This window comes from Dermacentor silvarum, chromosome 10 (assembly GCF_013339745.2).
Source record: "Dermacentor silvarum isolate Dsil-2018 chromosome 10, BIME_Dsil_1.4, whole genome shotgun sequence".
NCBI classification, from domain to species: Eukaryota; Metazoa; Arthropoda; class Arachnida; order Ixodida; family Ixodidae; genus Dermacentor; species Dermacentor silvarum.
The window spans coordinates 150,374,197-150,394,278 of record NC_051163.1 but is presented as its reverse complement, the minus strand read 5'-3'; the positions used below and the strand labels follow the sequence as shown (position 1 = coordinate 150,394,278).

Sequence of the window (20,082 nt, the reverse complement as noted above, 5' to 3'; positions counted from 1 at the left end):
AAGTTTTGTGAAAACAGGCTCTGATCATCCCTATTACCTTTTATCACATATTCAACTTCTGAGTGATGTAGTCCCACGTGCAGAACACATTTAAAAAATTTTCATGCAATTTCCCGAGTAGCAAGAAAGCTGCTTTCATGAAATAAATGAAAAATTACCCTTCAACAAGTATATTTATTATTCTAGATGAGACGCTAACCATATAGTATAGTAAGAAGTGCTCCGAAATATTCTGGTTATAATTTCACAGCACGTTAAACAAACGTTGGAAGGCTGCGGAATGCAGCAATTTATGTGAACTGTCTAATCACATCTCCAGGATAATACAAGCCAGAATAAAGTTATCAGAGATCATTAAATACACAACTGGCACCATTTATGAGAAGCAAATTCAGGCACTGGCACTGCACACAAGTTCAACTTTGCTAGATTTATGATTGAACTCCATCTCACTGATACCTGTCTAGATTTACTTCCATGTACAGTGAAACCTTGTTCATAAGTTTATAAAAAAAAAAAAAAAAAACACCTAGAGAAGAAACATGCTAACCGGAAAAACTTACTATCCAATGTCAGTAAAATGTTTGGTAGAGGCAACTGTAGTTGACACCTATGTAATGCGAAGCATTGCACGAACCGTTGCGGCATGAGATGCCCATACCCCCAGAGCTGGATGGGCCTCAGTGACCCCAAACTTGCTTTGTAGTTTTTGCAGCTGCGGCAAGCTTGCGTTTGCACTCCTCAAAGTCGAGCTGTCAGCAGCTTCTTAGGCTTTGACGGTAAGTATTGATGTGTCTACTCGGCGAGAATCGTTGCAGCACGAGTTGCCCATGTGTTTCGGCCTGTAGGTCCTGATTAACCTGAGAAGTGCTTTGTTGTTTTTCTATTGTGGGCAATCTAAGCCAAAACGAAATTGAACTGGTGAGCGATACCGGAATACGATGACGCCAGAGCGAAACTTGACGTTCACTTCATGCCACCTGCATAGGGAACAGCGCCACGTTTGGGTTATAGCCTATCAAAAGCGTGCAGTATGCTTTCAATGTCACTACACCACACGTTCTGTAATACAGACAGGTGAAGATGCTTATAACAATAGGGTTGGCAGCAACAGCTGGGAGTGCAGCGTACAGCTACTGGCAAGTACATTTGCTGGTGAAGGAAGAGAAGACTGAGTGCATGCCGGCATTTTCACGTGACACGGGCAGACAAAGTACTGCGGAGAAGCTGTTGTGGAGGGCACCTACTTACTTAGATCGCAATCGCGTCTGCCTAGCGCACAGCCGGAAAACATATTATACGAATGCAGTTTGGTGATGTAATAAATGTTGGTGTCGAAAGATTGTGTTTTATGGGAACTTTTGAACAGGTAAAAAAAAATGTAACTACTGCGTCAGTTTTTTTTTTGTTCTCAACTGCAAAAGTTGGCGCAAGGAAATCGTACGAATTGGGATCGTATCAACAAGGTTTTACTGCAACTTGGCCTTTTACTTCTGCAGCAATAGATATAATGGATTATTTTTGCTCTGCCGTAATGATATCCATAGGTGTCGCTGATAACAAAAAATTGTGGCAGGACCCATCTCATGAATGACTGTCGACAGTAATGTTTTTAGCATTGAATCAATATAGCCGAATCTCACCTGAATCTCACGGAATTTGCGCAAAAAAGCCCCCCTAACATGCCTTTATTCATTTTTTTTTACTCCATCAGATCATGCAACCGATGAAAAAAACGACTTGGAGAAACATGGTGCTGTGAATTCATGTGAAACATGTGAAACCAGTAATCCTGCTAGACACCTGTAATATACGCGCTACCGTGCACTTGTGGTGTTGTGGGACCGACGCAAGAGAAGCCAAAGAGAGAAGCGAAATTGAGAAGAGAACAGAAAGGGAAGAAGAAAAGCACGAGGCACGGGCGAAGGAGAGCGTGAGCTGCGGGGCTCGAAAGGCTGGCGGCAAGGAGGCGGTGCTGGTTCGGGAAGTGGGCGCAGCGCGTCTGGAGACCGAGCCAGTAGGCAGCCCTGCTGTTCAAAGGAGCCAGACTGTTCCGGGGACGTTCACGGACAACGGAACAGACTGTCCCGGGGACGTGCACGGCCCACGGTCGAACGGTGTTGACGTCACGGAGTGGACTGGCCGGTCAGGTGAGAGGACACGGCCTTGGCCCACGACCTGGGCTATATTACGGCCTTAGCCCAAGACCTGGGCTCCATCAACCGTTGCTAACGCAGCTCCGCATCCGGTCTCACTGACGTCTCCAGGAGAACGTAGCTCCCACCCACTCATCGACCGTGCGGGTCGCCACAACCCAGCTTGACGTGGCAGGCAGCATCGACAAGGGGCTATACGACTCATCCTCCGCCTCACCCTCGGCAACCACCTCGTCGTCTGAGCCGACGCAACTGACCGGGTAGATCCGCGTGTTACTATCGCCGTGACTAATATATTTACCGCGTCATTGACGGGTGGAACATTTAACACTTATTTACTGCAAACCTTTCCATGCATATTTTCCATTTATTCTTTGATGTGTGTCATATATACAAGTGCTAATGTGTTATAAGTGTACAAACGGCTCTGTCTATTACTTGAACCAAGGTTGCCCTTGAGTGCGCAACACTAAACCTGAACCTGTCATCACAACACCTTTACCAGTCTTTGGAAAGCGATTCCGACCAGGGGCAATACCTATAAGTGATCACAAAATAGTTCAATATATTGATAATTTTAAATATAAAATTTACTCATTTGAAGCTTATCTGAAAACTCCCTACAACTCAAGAGTCTCCTGGCATGGTGAAAAGCAGAAATTTAACTTTGTTTCTCCGAGGGCGCATTGAACGTACAAAAGTTCCCTTTTTGTTTTCATGCATGAATGTCGCAAGGTACACATGCTGTGGAATGGTCTTGGATAAACAGATTGCTGTCCTAGCGTTAAACTCTTTGCAACGGCCAGCTGTGATACCATGGTGCGAATCGCTCGGTTGCTTATTTTTATTCAGTATAAGGTAGAAATGGACACAGTGCAAAAGCAGACCAGCCCATATGGACAAACACCGTGCTGCCTGCAGCACAGTTGTACTGAATATCGCGTGTGAACATGCCCAGCTGCAAGTCCGTTACAATGTGCCATTTAAACAACCAATCGTCATACATTGGTAATGAGACGATCAGGCCATGATCAGGCAGATGCTGTCAGATACGAAAATGGCTTTTGGCCTGCAGAGCGTCCGTGTCCAATCCCACCCACATGCAAGCCGATAACAATACTGAAGTGCTTTCAGTGTGGACTGATGGCCTGCCAATCACGCAGCCATGATTCCTGCACGACGCTGCTGTGATGGTCTTCCCGCAAAATGGGCAGGTGGCATTTCGGTGGTTTTCTAAAATTAAATCCAAACTGTAACGTAAAAACTGACCATGCAGGGCTGGGGTCTGTTTCGCTCTGGCCACTTGCGGAACCCTAAAATCCTGTTCGCGGAAACTTCACAAGAAAAACCTGGCAGAGCAGGCAGCTCAAGTTTGGCATCCTATGCCGAGAGCCATTCAGCGAAAAGATCAAGTGCCAATCACGTTTTCTTGTGGAATGTGTGTATCATACCGGGAGGATTTTTACGTTCCTGAAGCAGTGTGTCAATCCTCTTTCCGGTAACGAACAAACACAGGTGGTATGCAGACCATTGAACTCTTTGCGCTATCGGTATGCTTCACCGCATTGCACGGCTGTTTTGCAGAACCTTACTAAACCAAATCCGTCATTTTGGAGTATACAAGCAAAACCCTTGCAACCCGAGCGAGCCATCTGTATCTTCAGACACGCACCTTGCTCGTTCTTCCATGGCATAAGTACTGATTCAGATTCAATCATTTGCTTGACATCTGCCAAAAAGTGCCCTTATGTAGGCATGAATATTTCTGATAACGCCAAAAGTGATCACGGTGCCGTTAGGAGAAGCGCACTTCCAGGCACACAGCGTTCAATGTATCCTGTGTGGCGGTGAATAAAGTTCAACATTTGCATAGAGCAGTACTATACTTTTTCATCAGATTTCCAAGAATGTTACAACTGTTCGATAAAGACAATAATGCAATATGTCCAGGTATGATATATCGGGTATTGACTGCACACCATTCCAAGCATGCAAACCAGCTCTACTTCATATGCACATGTGACATCACCGATGACTTCTCAAGTGTCCCAGTGCCCACTTGCTCATGTCGTTACCTAGGTGTAAAAATGCCGACCACTGTTATGCGGTTGCTCAAGCCCAACAACTCTGATAGTTGATAGCAACAACAGTGGTTTAGTCTGTACTAGAACAGTGAGTAACATGGTAGTTTTGTCGAGTTAATAAAAAGTTATTAAAACATAGCACTTCCAACTAGGAAGACCAATAATATTAAATGTTAATTTTACCAGTGTTCTGCTGAAAAATGTGAAGAAAAGACATGAAGTTTGGCACATACTACCGTATTTCCTGGTCTATAAGTCGCATGTTTCTATAAGACGCACTCACCTCAAAATGGCAGTTCTTGCAGAAAAAAAACGTATATATAAGTTGCACCGGTGTATAAGACGCACCTGTTCGTTCGTTAAGTGACTTAAAAAAATTACAGTGACATTTCACTCCATGAACGTGGGTCACGCGCAAGCATATTGGTGCCATATATTTCCACTCCAGGCACATTTCTGCCATCGTGGTTGCCGCGATGTTCCGTATAAAGTCCCAAGGGCGATAACATCGTCGCCGCGCGTCGCATGCTGTATGTGCGAATGAAAGCATGCGACAGTGAGCCGATTCGTGCACTAGGGAGGAAAGCAGGAAGGCAGCACGGGAGGGAGAGGAGCGGCTTGTACTCTGGTAGCAACTGCATAGTTTGTGCAGTGACGTGTGCCGTATCTTGACAGCAATGTGCAGATGTGACAACTTCGGGGTCGGTCGACTCGCTGTCGGCCTGCCGCCGCTTGCGTTGCTGCTCCATCCTTCTCGCACGGCGCTCGGAAACTCGACCACAAGAAGAACCCTGCACTTCGACAGTGCAAACAGCACATGTAGCAATTAAATCAACCAGTGCGCTTTGTGTGGCCATAACCTCGAATCCGATTTTGATGACAGTCCCCCCCCAAAAAGAAAAGTCGCACCATAGTTAATAAGTCGCCACCGACGAAAAATTCAGAAAAAAAAACCACGTCTTATACACCGGGAAATACGGTACTCTGCCCAGGTCTCAATTTTACATTCTCGTTTTTTTTGGCTAACATCTTAAGTTAAGTGTAATTTCAAGAAAGTTACTACCACAGTCATGAAAACATGTTAGGCCAATCCACATATGAGGTAAGCCAGACCTTCAATATGCAGGCATAGCTGGGAAGTCACATGAACACATTGTTTAAAGAAATTCTCATGCAGAATGGATTAAACTTCCCTCAAGGTAACATTCAAAGAATCTCCATGGTTGAGGGAGCCAGAATCTTTTCACGGCAGTTTATAAATCACCTGCTCTCATAAAGAACTTGATCATTCAATTGAAATAGAAAAAAAAAAAAAAACTGCATGCCCTCACCTTTAGGACTTCTTCCCTTTGTGACTGAGCATGTGGTTTGTGAGGCTGCGTTTATGTGAAAAGGATGCACTGCAGTGCATGCATAGAAAGTGACGCTCTCCTGTGTGGGTGCGCAGATGCTTCTTGAGGGAGAACCTGTGAGCGAATACTTCTGGGCACAGCTGGCACTTGAAGGGGCGCTCACCCGTGTGTATCCGCAAATGCTGTCTCAGGGTGTCACTTTCAGCGAATGCGCTCGAGCAGAACTTGCACTTTAAGGGGCGTTCACCTGTGTGTGTGCGCACATGCCGCTTGAGGTTGCCATCGAGAGCGAATGCCTCCGGGCAGAGGTGGCACTTGAAGGGGCGCTCGCCCGTGTGTGTGAGCAAATGCCGTTTACAGCTGCTACTGTGAGGGAATGCACTCGGGCAGAGGTGGCACTTGAAGGGGCGCTCGCCTGAGTGCGAGCGCAAGTGTGTTTTCATGTTGTATTTATCCTGGGTCTTGTAAGTGCACAGCCGGCAGCAATGCAGCCTTCCGTGCACTGACACGAGCGAGTCGTACTGCTCCAGCGACTTTGACGGCAAGGAACCTGCAAAGGCAGAGAGAGCACAGGAAGGCTGTGTGAACAATCTGTCACACATTTGCTAAACTAAAGAGCTACATCTGGCAACCAAAATGGGTTGCCACACTCCCAAGCAAAATGAGTGATAACGTTGGCCTCCCAACCCACATATTACTGCCGTGGCAACAGTGCAAAGATGCGGCAAGCTTGTCTAAAGCAAGTTCTTCTCTCTATATATAAATTACTACCCTTGTCAGATAAAAACTTCCGCTGGGAATAAACAGAGGTCGGATTTGGCATGATATTGTGATTTTAGGCCAAAACAGTAAGCTTAGTTATACAAGTAACACTGCATTACACAGTCACCTATTAAATGAGCTATTGCATCTTTTTATTTTATAGAATTTATACAATGCAGCACAACAAGAGCATCAACCGATATTTGAACACATGAAGCATATGAAATAAATTGAGAATATGAATCAAATAATTATGAAAGAAAATGAGAAGCATACGAAAATAAGAAAAAGAATAAACACAGCCTTCGTAGAGGTTGGAATGGCATCACACTTGCAGATCGGGAGAATACTGCCGCATTTCTATGCATTAAATGAAGCTCTTTCACTGCACTTGAAACTTCTTTGGCAACTGTATCTTCTTAAATAGGTGAAAGAAAAATGTCATGTTTGAGTGCTGAGGGCAACTTATCCACTAATTAACCTTACTGCCACTGTCATTACCACATGTACGCATGCAAACTAATGAAGCGATCTCTGAAGATATGCACAATTCTGTCTCATGTTCGCTGCTAATACATCACAGTATCTTCTTTCTTTACCCTGATGCTTACAAAACAGTCACTGCAATGAAGCTTGATTTCAGTAGAATGATAGGTTAGCAAGCAAATTTGCCATTACACTTGGTCTAGACAAGAGAAAAGCATATGCGGCAATGGGTCTACAGTCATATCACAGTCACAATCGATCACATATCAAACTGCCGTGTCACGAAACAGAGCAAGCAAGTGGATGCTTTTCAAGAAGAATCTGGTGAGCTGGTTTCCTGGCAAAGTAAGAAAAGCACAACTTTTGGTCACGCTTCGTAGGAGCCATAGACACATCTGTAAATGCAGAAAGGTAACTGTAAATAAAAGCTAGCACAAACACACCCACAAGAACTTTTTTCCATTTGTATAACACATTTATGTTGGGCAACGGTGCTACACAATTTATGATTCCATATATCAATTATATACAATTATTCATTGACTCATGAAAAGCGTACTTCACAAGACTGGAATATGTACTTTTCAACATAAGAGCATCGCTTTCTTGAGCACAAATTTCTATCCACCCAGAGTCTTGATCACCCAAACATCAAGAGTCCCAATACTACTGGAAATGTTCATTCAGCAGATAAAAAATTTGATTGGCAAGCACTGGTGGATGTGCATCTTCAGTCACTGAAGACAATATCAATATTTATGGTCAACATTTATATTTAAGCACTTATATTGATGATGCATTGCATTCTTTTCTAAAAATAAACTGCAGCACTACCACTCGCAATTCTTGTTAGCATGCACAAGCCTCTTGCATAAAACTTTATATTTTCATTCTTTGTAAAATGTATCCTCTTATAGATGTGAGATTACTTTTTCAGCCCAACATGCTCTAATCTTTGGATGGCAAATTTAGCAAGTTTGCTAAAAAAAAAAACCCAAATACAGTGTAGACCGCTTATAACGTAAGTCGCCGGAGTCGCAAATATCTGCACTATAGGCGGCACCGCACTATAACCAAAACAACGATTTTCAAGCCCTGCAAGAATGCCAAACATGTAGACCAAGAATGTACACACGCTTTGTACTATCGCGCGCACACTGCGATTACCGTGTCCGCTATCCCAGCGATTATGTACAGCGACATTGCGGTGCTGAAGGCACGCGCCCGACACACGCACCGAGTCTGGACGAATTAAATACTATTTGCTGCAACACCTTCAGTCGAAACCGCGGTCGCTATCTATGCGATCATCGATGGCGACTACGCAGTTTTTTTTAGGCACGCGGCCGACACGCGTACCGAGTAAAAACGAAACTGTCCGCCGCAACCGCTGCGGAGAAAACCGCGCCCGCTATCGACGCGATCGTGGATGACGACTACGCAGTTACGAAAGCCTGCGGCCAACGTGGTGTTATGCGCGGCGGCTCGAAGCGTTCCGGCGTTGCTGTCATTCACGTACGATTTCAACTGGTGGCTGTGGCGATGCGGACTCCGCCGCTTCGTTTCGGTTGGACGCTAGCCGCCTAGCGGCGTTCTTGCTCTTTTGCGTCGCACATTGCAGCGCTCCTCGCTCACCGAGCTCCGAAAGTAGTCCGAATTAACCGATGTGCGGCCAAATAAGTCCGAATTAACGAGAGTTTGATTGCATTGAATAATGCATGCGCCGGCCGGGGAGCACGCACCTTGTTGAGAAGCGTGCTTGCTGCCGCCCTTGTCGGCGAGATTTTCCCGCAAAAGCCGCATTATAACCGGTATTTCGTCTCACGCGGCTGCACTGCAAGCGGTATGCGTATGCATGGAGTTCTATGGGAGGGTAAACGGGAGCCGGAAAAGGCCGTGCTGTAGCCAGTTCTGCACTATAAACGGTTAGGTTATAAGTGGTCTATACTGTATTAAGTGACTACATCACCTGGCTCTTCAGTGTATCGGGCGTCAGAAGATTTGCAGCCTGTGACAGCATGGGCAGTCATATTCGGCCGTTCCCTGTATTCTGCAGACCCAGCTGTGAAAAACCCCATCCACCAACAAGCAAAAATGCAGCAAAGTTCTGGCATGGCAATTTTGACCTGTTTAAGTTGAAGCATGTACAGCTTGGAGTACTGAAGTTAACTTCACGAAAGCCCCTACCCTCATTGACAGAATGAATATGGAACGTTGATTCTTCACTGCCAACTTCCACGTCCTCGGACTTGTAATCAGACGCTCGTCGAAGCTGCTCCATATGAGTTTTGCTACAACAGGGGTCTCCCATGCAGGAACTCGGACACAGCATGGTGGTAAAGGTGGTATGAAGGTGAAAAACTCAGATTCGCTTGCAAGAATTGCACCTTTTTCTCTGGAAAAAATTTTAAACTAAGACTAGGCCCCTGCAGACTACGGCGACCGCTATTTCCAGCTAAGTATGTCTTGAGCTCCTTGTTTTTTGATTCAGTTACATTGTTGTTGCCGAAAGGGAGGTCCAACATATACATCTTTAGCCACATTTCCTGTACTGAGAGCCATTTACAGCTTACGTAGACTTGCAACTTCTTATTTTACTTCCATTGTGGCGACTGCTTCACAGCTTCAATCGCTTTTATTAGGTCATCCTCATTCACACTGGATGCTACTTGCCTGAGCATTTTCTTCACAATGTCGACATCTTCTACTTCATTTTCTTTTTTCCAAAGCCATCTGTGCCAAGCCTCTTCTCTGTGAAAATCACGCAGGACTGGCCGACTGTTCGGGGAGGCAGGAGAAAGTGCGCTGATTTCCGCCAAGCTGTAGTCCACTATACAAAACATAGGACTCGGAGTTGGGTTCCGGCCCTTGAAGGTGTTTAGCACCTCTTCGATGCAATCAGTCATTTCAAATTGTACCATGAAGGCACCTGCAATAGCATAGGAACTTGCAGTCTTCACTACAATCAGGAATAGCGGTAGGGCATAATCCGTTGTTTTATATGTGGCGTCAAAATATACCACATCATCACTATACTTGAGCATCAGTTCCCTCATGAACTCGGTCTGAATGCAAAGCAGCAGTGTCTGCTCACATTGCTCTGCCACAGTATCCAAATTTAAGCGTCACAGTCAGGTAACTCATCCTGTGGCTCCTCTTGCCCTTCTGCAGTTAGCAAAATGCAGTCAGTGAGATGGTATATTTTATTGTGTCCTCAGAGTTGTCTGCGCTCGACGAATGCTAGCGTGCACTGCACAAAAGACAAGTGTGTTTTCGCTCACGTCTCTACGTCTGCTCCCAGCTGCGATCGCGGAACACGCGTCTCCGTTACTAGGCGACGGCCAGTCATGCGCAATGTAGCGCCATGTGGCACGTACTGTAAAGAACCTCACCCTAGTCTGCCCCTGCCCTGGTCGTGGTAGAGTCCACAGAGGAAGGAAATATACAGGGTCAACTGCCGGAAGGCGAGTGATAGTTCTGGTTTCAAGGAGCTTGCGCACTCCTAGCGGTTGCCGGACATTTTAGGTTGTTTTTTCATTTCTCTTTTTGGGAATTTTAAATCGGGCAAAGCGCGAGAAGTGGTTGTCTCCGTGTGTCGGTCGAGCTTGCCTCCATTCACCCTTGCCACTCGCTCAGCGATATCACAAGTGGGATTGCACTCGGTCAGATGCTTTGGTTGCCGTGTCAAGTATGAAGATGGGGAAGACTGATAAGCTTGATCAGGCGTGCAAGGAACGGAAGACGCAGGAAACCACGCCAACCAAGTATTATGGCGAAGTCGGGGCATTGCATGTCTTGTGCGGCTGTGTGATGTTCTAACACTGAGATTTCTAGTTCTGTGAAGTTTTCCAGATTTCCTAACGACACCAGGTAAGCACAAGTATTTCACTTTCACGAATTGATGGCCGTTGCTGTAGCAAAATTGGTAGTGCAACGCACGCGCAATGCGGAGGTTGCGGGTTCGGCTCCCACTGGGGACAAGTTATCTTTTCGTCCGCTTTCATTTCCCTTCTCTTCATTATTTTCTATACTATTCCAATTTCAACCACATTTAATTTCCCTGATGCTTTCCTTGGCTTCCTTGTCTGTTGGCTTTAAGTGGTCATGACCTACAAAATCGAGCCCCTCGGTTTCCCTTCTCCCCTGAGAAATGCGGCATCAATCCAAGCCTTTTTAGACGTGTTTTTACTCTTTGCAGCGTGGGCCATTTTTCGTCACGGCGCAGATTCGCTAAGGTCACCGCCAAGGGCACATCCTAAGGCTTTCGCCTTAAATAAAATGTCGTGGTCTCTCAAAAGTTAAAGAAAAGGGAAGCAGCCCTTTAAGTGAACGTTGAGCCAACTTGCACCAAGCAGCTTGGATGTCGACGACAGCATTGTTTAGCAACTAAGCAATTTAGTTTGCTTCTCGGATTCAGATAGTATTTGCGAGGCCCTTTCAAACTTTCGACACCAACGGTAAATCTTGCTATGCTTGCAGGGACACTAAAAGAAAGTACTGATTTAAGCCATATTGTTGGACTATAATTCTAGAAGATTAAATCTACGAATTTTTCTAAGAGCAGTTTCTTGGCCCATCCACTGCTTGTTTTCATCCGGTGGCCATGTGCTTACTATATGTGAATAATAACTGCTATGCACAGTACTGTTTTGCAGTCTCTAGGGGTGGAATCGTAATGGCCAGTTCCTATTATCGCTGCCATTAACTAGAACTGAACAAATTTGTGGTTGTTTGTGCACTAACAAGCCCCCTCCCCTCCCCCCCTTTTTTTTGGAACAAACAGTGAGTGTTGTCATAAAGTAATGCGATAGTCTAGCCTTGCATATTCCTCCTCAGTGTCCTTTAACATTATGGTTAAGGTTACATGATTGCGCTTTTGCATTTGTTTGGCTGAATATTTAGACGTGATGCAGTCTGCACAGAGATTGGGCATTTTGGATGCAACGAAAGATTACAAGTAATCTATACATGCGTTACCTTTTCCCATTGCATATCAAGTCACAATCCAGGACTTGATCACTTGAACTGAATTTCCATTTTGCACATCACTGTTACTCATTATTTGTCATTAGTATAGTCCTACATGGTGTATCTAGATTCACGCTCTTTATTTTAGTGTTTGAGAATGCACTACTGTGTGCATTATTGACCCTTTTCACGGAGCAGTTTGTTTTAGATAAACGAGATGGCGCTCACGGCGGCACGCCATACCTCTCCTCAGCGATCGTGCACGAGTACGAATCCATTACCGCTTCTACCTTGCTTCGGTGCGATCAGCTGTCGGAAATGCAACTGAGTTTTCGCTAACACACTGTGCTCCACTCATGCTAGATTGAATCATGTGGTTGGAAGACGTGTGCAATAGTTGGTTGTAAAAATAGTGACTGGGATGTTAAGCAATAGAATGAATATGTATGGCCAAGTTCGCCGACCGCTGCTGCAACTGTCCGAACGTGTTACCGGCGCTTCGTGATGTACGGCTTTCCTCGAGTATACAGAAATTTGCTCATCTGCCAGCCTTGTATCGCTAACCTTCAAAGAAAGGGCTTCATCCCCAGGACTTCGGTAAGAGTGAGTACTACTCGGTAAACAATGACAAAGAAAAGGGAGTAGCGCCACTTCCTGTCATAGTAAGTTTCGCGCACGTTATCTATACACATCTGTCCCAAATGGCAGGAAAACTTACGCCCACTCTATTGCCGACGTATCAAGAATAAGTGAATGGGCGCACACTTGAATATATGCGCACTGTATACGCGCAGTAAATGACGGACTACACCTATGGCGCACGAATGGTCGAAGCTGAATGTTTTGTGACGGTCCACAAGAGTAAGCGAGTTACCAGCTGTAATATATATTTGCTACAAGGTATTACAATGTACAAAACAGCTACGTTTCAAGCCTTGTGCACAGCAAGAACAAATCTATCGGAACTGAGCACACCCGCGAGCGATTAGGCAGAAAATAATTAGATAGTGGCCGCACTGAGGAACTTCACGCAGTCAGAAACTGACAAGCCACTGCTTCAAAATATTTGCCGAATAAAGAACAAAGCGCAAAACACACTAATCCTGACTGAATTCATAATCGCAAAGCTTGGATAGCTTGGAATACATATTTAGCCCTGCTTTTAGAACAAGCATCATATCCGCTGCTTGCGCCGTTTGAACATAGCTTAATCAGCTCCGAGAGTGCTTTTGCATGTTCTCTGAAGCTGTGATCAAAGCGTCGTGTCGTCCACCTAGTCACCGTCTACGATATCTCCGAAAACAGAGGTTTTCTAAGCCGTGCCGGCGTCATACACTTCCATTGTAAACAAGTAGGCAACGGAGGCAGTTGAGGCAAGCCATGTACGCGTCACCACGTGATCAAACATGGCAGCGCCCACAGGATCACCGTGAAAAGGGTCAATATTACAGACTGTTTTGCTCTCTATTGTTAGGTATGAGATATCATGAATGTACGCTGTGCTCCTATTACTTTGTTTGTAGCAAGCATCATAATCTTCATTCCAGCATCTGTTGTAGAGCTTTGTAGTGACACTAGAAATTTGCTTTCGCAGTGCTTTTTTGATACCATGCATTGTACGGTCTCTTCATGCATTTTGCCGAGCCTGTAGCTGTAGGTCACTAGTTGGTGACCTACAGCTACACTTGCTCTTGCTACACTCTTGCTATCAAACTACAAGTGTGAATGTGTACTCACACATTGCATTTGATCAGTAGCAATCCTGATAGCAGCTGATGAAGGACTTAGGTGTGGGATATCTATGCATCCTCTGCTTTCGCCAAAAGATGGCAAGTGCCCGTGTATTCTGAACAAAGTTAGCTTCGATAATGCTTCATTTAGCCTCTCTGTTTACTGGATAATGTCATAGAAACATTTTTTTAACATGTGAACGAATATCTCTTAGGCTTTTAATTTAATTTTAATTTAATTTAATTTTAATGTGAAATGGTGATTTTTAGTGCATAATTAAAACACTTACAGTGGTTGTGCCCTAAACACGAGTATAAGTTGTTTTTACCCTTCAGGGAAACATAATAATTGCCCTGCCACTGTTACTCATGTACCTTACACAAAAGACTATAAAAAAAAAGGGCCAGAACGTCTAAAGCATGGCTGGTGAAAGCAGTGTGGCAGGATGCATTTGGTCAAACAATCTGATAGCATTTTTAAAACAGACATATTAGTGGTATGGCTCGTTCAAATATAGCTGACGACGTGCAGCATATATTTTAGGTAAAGCTTTGAATACATGACAGGAGTAACGTAGAAATGTACCAATATTTTGTTATAAATCTGCCATTAGCACTCTGCGATAGGTCAAAGTAGCTCGTGTGGCCGGGGCCTGAGCCATTCTGATCTATCACAGAGGGACAATGATGAATTCGGAATGCTTGGGGGCGGGTGAAACGACTTGAAGTTTCTGAGTAGCAGCATGCCGCCTATCAAGATCTCCCTCCCCTGCCTGCCCCTTCCCGTGGTCAAGTTCCCGGTCAATTATCGTTGTTCTGCAACACACGCAGTTGGAAAGGTTGCGCACAGCGCGCTCGAATATTCGCATGCAAGTTAGCATACATGCCCTCAAAATGATGCTACACCATGTCGCACTATATTGGAAGGAACAAAAAGGATTCTCAAAGGCAGTTGCAAAAGCGGGCTTCACCCAATAATGTAGCACATAATGGAGAAGTCTGCCTTAAGAAAGTTACTACGGAAGTTGCGTTTATAGGGACACTAATGAGAAACACTAAATCAGTTTATATTAATAAAGCATTCTTTTAAAGCTCTGTTTTCATTAATATCGCAGTAATAGACTTATTACCACAGAGAATGACAGCTAATGTTTCTTTTTTAAATTTCGCGCCAGAACTCCACCATTGGTATATGAGAAAGATTTCAAGATATCTTTTATTTCTTGAATTTCGGCCGTCATGGCTCAGCAAGAGTAGTGGAACTTGGTATGTTTATTTAGTCTTTGGCTCTTTTAGAACACAATGTATAGTTCATCTTACCGATATAGTCCACCAAGCATAATATCAGTTTAAGGCAGGAGTTTTTTGGTATGAAGGGTGAATTACTAATACAGGGGCAGTATTCTGTAAGAGTCCAATTAGCGGACTGTCCATTTCGGCTGTCGCTGATTGGCTGCTGCTTCATGTGCAGGAAGGTGCCAGCCAGTCTCCTTCCTGCACGTGAAGCAGCAGCCAATCAGCAACAGCCGAAATGGACCGTCCACTAATTGGACTCTTACAGAATACCGCCCCACCTGAACTTTTTTTTTTCTTTATAGTGTCCCTTTAATTAAAGGAGCAAGAACGCATTAAGAAAAGGCAGATAGAACGAAAGGAATGGACGAATATGAATCGGTATTGCTGGCACAATAATAAATACTACTAGGGGTCCCTTATGCTACAACAAAGACGACGCGAAGGCGAAAGCCCGAGCGCCGCTAACTAAATGACACGACGACCACTTTTTACGTTCTGTGAAATTTCTTTTGACATTTTCTTTATTCACGTTTTTTTTTTTTTACATTACGGATCATCCCTATGAATCCACATTTGGAATTCATTTTTGCAAGTCACTCTTATTTCACCAAACTCTGACCGTGACTCAGCACCATTTTTGCCGAGTCATGTTCACGCTGAAACCATATTTTGCAGTCATTTTGCAAGTCATTCTATATTCACTGAACTCGTACGCTGACTCAAGTTTTTTTTTTTCTTTTGCTGAGTCACTCTCTCTTGAACCTTCCAATTTCACATACATTTTTGCAAGTCACTCCCCCACTCCATAACCCCTCGATTCATTCTTAGTTCGCACTTGATTCACCCCTATCACTGCTTGGTTCACTTTCATTCAATCTATCGTCTCAGTTTTACTTCCATCGCACTTGGTTTGCTCTATTACTCTAAATTTCCAATTTTCATAACTCTTGATTCACCCTATCGCAACTTGATTCACCTTCATTCACTCTTACTTACTCTTGTTATATTAGCTCACTCTATCTGATCATTACCTTTCGTTGACTCTTATCACTCAACCTCTTTAATTAGCCACCTATTCACTCTTAATTCACCACTCTGTATACCCATTATCACTTCAGTTCACTTGCTTATTCTTCCATCCTTAATCGTGGTTGTGTGCGCATTATCGCCAGGCCCCAGAAACTCTCGAGTTCACCAAATGTCCACAGAAGGTGAAAAATCAACCACGGCGCGTTCCAGCATAAGCTCGCTAGTGGAGCTACTGTAATTTGGTCGCATACTTTATGTCGCATTTTTTCTGCTAGGGGCGCTCAATGCTGCTCAATATTTTATATATTAATGTACATATAATAACCGACAAACATAGTTACGGTGTCATTTTTTTACAAAATAAGCAGTCTATTGTTTTTTGTCGGACTTCTGTTATTAAAGTCCGTGCTTTGTTACTTCAATAAAGATTTTGAGGCCTCACTGACATGTGATCAGCAGCAGCCCACTGGTATCGATTGCAGTCCGTGCCGTTTATCGATTCAAATTGTACGGCGGTTATATTTGCGAACGAGGCGGTCGTTTCCTTTGAGCAGCATCACGCAGGTTCGTTTTAATTAGATATCAATAATACCGCAGCCAGTTTATGCGTCGAACATTCGATAGCTGCCACCAAGCGAACGTGTTTAAAGACGGTGAACTTTATTAGCTGCGGCGTTTCACTGGCGGCTGCATGCACGGCCTCCGCCGTTAGTGATCTGCCGCGTCTGGCCGCGTAATGATGTATTGCTCGAAAACAAGGAGCTGGCCAGCACGAAAATTCATCGCTGGAACCGAGCACAGTCTACTTGAAGACTACCCACGAAAGCGGATTAACCTTGCAGCCCCTGGGCTTGTGCACCGGTGAGGAAAAAAGCTGTGCCTTGCATTTTCAACTTTGAATTTCTTTGCGTGCAAGGCGAATAAAGAGATTCCTGTCGGCATTTCTTAAAAGTAGAAAATGGTAATAATTATAAAGTTATGGCCCATCCAAAGAAATTCAAATGAGGCTCTTGCTATTTGGCCAAGTTGCTAAAATTGCTAACATTAGTACAGCATAAATAACAAAGTTTTGGCTGGGTTCTGCATAAATGATGCACCGAGATAAATTCACTGCACATTAATGACAAGTGTACTTCCAGTGATACAGTTAGATTAACTGCATTTGAGACATAATAAAATGACTGTGTTTATTACTAGTATTTGGCAGAAACAATTGTCATCTAATCAAGGCTTGACTAAGCACAGCCCACACAAGGACACCACTGAAAGAAGTGCACACTCAAAACAGTGTTGTGTGCTTTTCTGTCATGGAGCGTTTTGTGCACTGTTCGTCATACATGAATCACAAACTCACCCACACTTGAACCATAGTAATTGAGGCTCTTTTTTGACGTTGCTCATATTTGGACTCATCACTTTTGACTCTATAGTCTCTCTGGACGTACAAGTCAACAGTGAACGTGTCACCACTGGAAGTAACATCAAGGGCCAGAATCCTCACAGGGTATGTTTCTGAACACTTCAACTAGAACCGTGATTTGTTCATTTAAGGGACTAACTTTTGTTTCACCATTTTTTGCTTGCATGTGTGTCATGGTTTTGTCATTTCTCTTTTCAGGAAGACGGACAAGAGAGAGATTATTGGTCTGCAAGCTGCCCACGCTAAGCTACAAGATGCTCAACTTCCACCATAATGACAACAGGTCCTCTTGAACTACGTACCTCACTTTGAAATGTTTGGAAGTTTACCAGATAGAGAGGTGTGAGCCCTATTAGGAAAGCAGCAGTCTACAGTTCTGTAGACCGCTGCTGAGAAATTTAACATACAAGCTTAGTTGCTGTTAAGGGCGCTTTATGACAATCGGAGAAGTAACATGTTGAGTCCCAACTTGTTTCCTTTCCAGTCATTATAGCCATGACGACCTGAACAGACAATGTAGCAAGCTCCTACTTGCTAATGCACAAACGCTGTCATCTGCTCTTTGCAAATCAGTTTGACGGGCATTAGTACCACGAAGCATCACATGCTCCCTCACAATGATAATTTGTTACATGAAAATACAAAGAATTTTAAAATGATCAAAAGCGCTCAATGCAATTTTAATGCAATTTTAAGGAAATGATACTTCATGTTGACTGAAACGCTGGCAGTCACTCATTTTATTATTTGTTTAAAGTACCCTCAGGGCCACATGGCATTAAAGAGAGGAGTGGTTACAAAGTGGTAGAGTAAAACAAACAAGTGCAGTGAGTTCTTGTAACATAATCATTCTCCTGATTATACAATGTTAGCTAATGTTTTGCAAAAAAAAGTTTATCTGTGATGGCTATGATACTTGGCTGTTCCATTTCTGAGATGTACGGTGCATGAAAGACTTCGTGTTACATGAATCAATTCCTACCTTACTGCGATGATCGACGCAGTTTGAAATGCACTGGTGTGATAGAAAATTTTATGAAAAAGCAAGAGATGGCTGACTTTGCGGTGATTAGCTAGTGGAATGAGTGCTAGGCTAGTCTACATTGAGGTTACACTCGCAGTACGGTTATAATTAGAAATAATCAAACGAGTAGAGTTATTTTGTACTAGTTCAAGTGAAGCAAGATTAACGCGACTGGTATCTTGTATTGCAGATGCATATTCAAGTTTCGAGCGAATTAGACTTGTAAAGCTGTAGTTCAAAAGTAGATGGTGGTTTGTAAATGTTGCCCCGTAAGTACCCGAACATGTGATTAGCATTGCTAATGACGTACTCTATATTAATGGTCCAATTTAAGTTATTTGTAATGTGTACACTGAGATATTTATATGACATGACAAAATCTAAGGGAACGTTAACATGGCAAGTGCTAGGATTAGAATTAGATCTGGAAATGCACATTATTTTACATTTGTTTACTACAAGAGGCTCATATACAGTTTGCATGAAATCAATAACTAGGCTAGCCCTGCACCATAAGAGATATCTAAAAAAGGCAAGCTCACACAACCGGCCAGCCTATTTCACACTTCACGAACTTGAGAAATCACTAAAAACAAATTTTCTTTCTCTTCAAACAGCAGATGACAAACCTGAGCACAGTGTGCTTACAAAAAGATTTTGAAATGTACTCGCAGAATAAGTTCGGCTTAACATTCAGCTAATCAACCGTGAACGAGCAAGGGAAACCTCAGCGTGGGAACTTGTCTTCGTCTCGGCCCTCACAAATATGTTTGCTTGGTGAAACGCTGGCTCCAAGCTGAGGCTTCCCCTGCTCACCTGTTACTCAACTGAAGTGTTCATCTCCTTGCAACCTCTTTGCTGTGTTTGAATACATATACCGAGATTCTTTTTCAATATGAAACCACAAATTCCATTTTCCAAGGATGTGTGAGCATTAATTGGGCTCGCTTATATGTTGATTTAGTGTCCTTGTTTATTCACACAATATTTCCAGAAGTCCTTGTAAGCACTGCTGTCGCCATAACGTTCCTTGGTTTCCCTACGAGTACTCCACTTCTGTCAAAGCCTTTACTGCCGCACCTGAACACTAAATGTGCAGCAGAAGAATATCAAGAGCAAAAAATATATGATGTAAAATTTAGCATACCCCCTCCCCCCCTACACTTCGTGCCTCTCGCCAATGTGTTACGAGAGCAATGGGACATTGCAGCTCGTGCTTATCTTGCTGACAGTAAATTTTTGCCGAGCAATTTTTTATGTTCCTTTCTTTAACCTAGCTGAAATCGTCGAACGCAGAGAATATAAAACGTCAACCAGCACTGTATGCAATACAAGTACGCGGGCACCACTGCATAAATATCACTGTCTGAACCTTCGTTCTCCTTGCTTTACGTCACGCCGAACACGATTGAACTTCGCTCGATGTTAGCTTTGGGTTCCATTAAATAGATGGTTATCTGTGTCTCTGTATGTTGTAAACTCAGCGTCGGACAACATTAGGTCCACCTGAGCTGTACGAAAATTGTGCGCATGTACTGCTTCATTCACCATTGACAATAAACAATGTAAGCTTACTTGTTAGAAGTGTTTTATTGCCAGTTGAGGCCTCTCAGTCACCTGGCGACGTACTAAAGATATCTGTAGTCATGTTAGAGTACAGTAGACACGAATACCGCCCCGAAAGCGGTAACAAAAGGCCCAAACCAGCGAGCGAGCAGCGCGACGAGCCCTACGAACCGCTACCATAGCGGCCATATTGCTCACTGCGTAATGAT

The 20,082-nt window shown here is 43.9% G+C and overlaps 2 pseudogenes; both read right to left on the bottom strand.

Moving 5' to 3' along the window:
* LOC125941145 (zinc finger protein Xfin-like) overlaps window positions 1-20,082 on the bottom strand; it is a 181,175-nt pseudogene that overhangs the window by 96,691 nt on the left and 64,402 nt on the right.
* LOC125941146 (uncharacterized) lies at window positions 967-11,265 on the bottom strand (annotated as a pseudogene).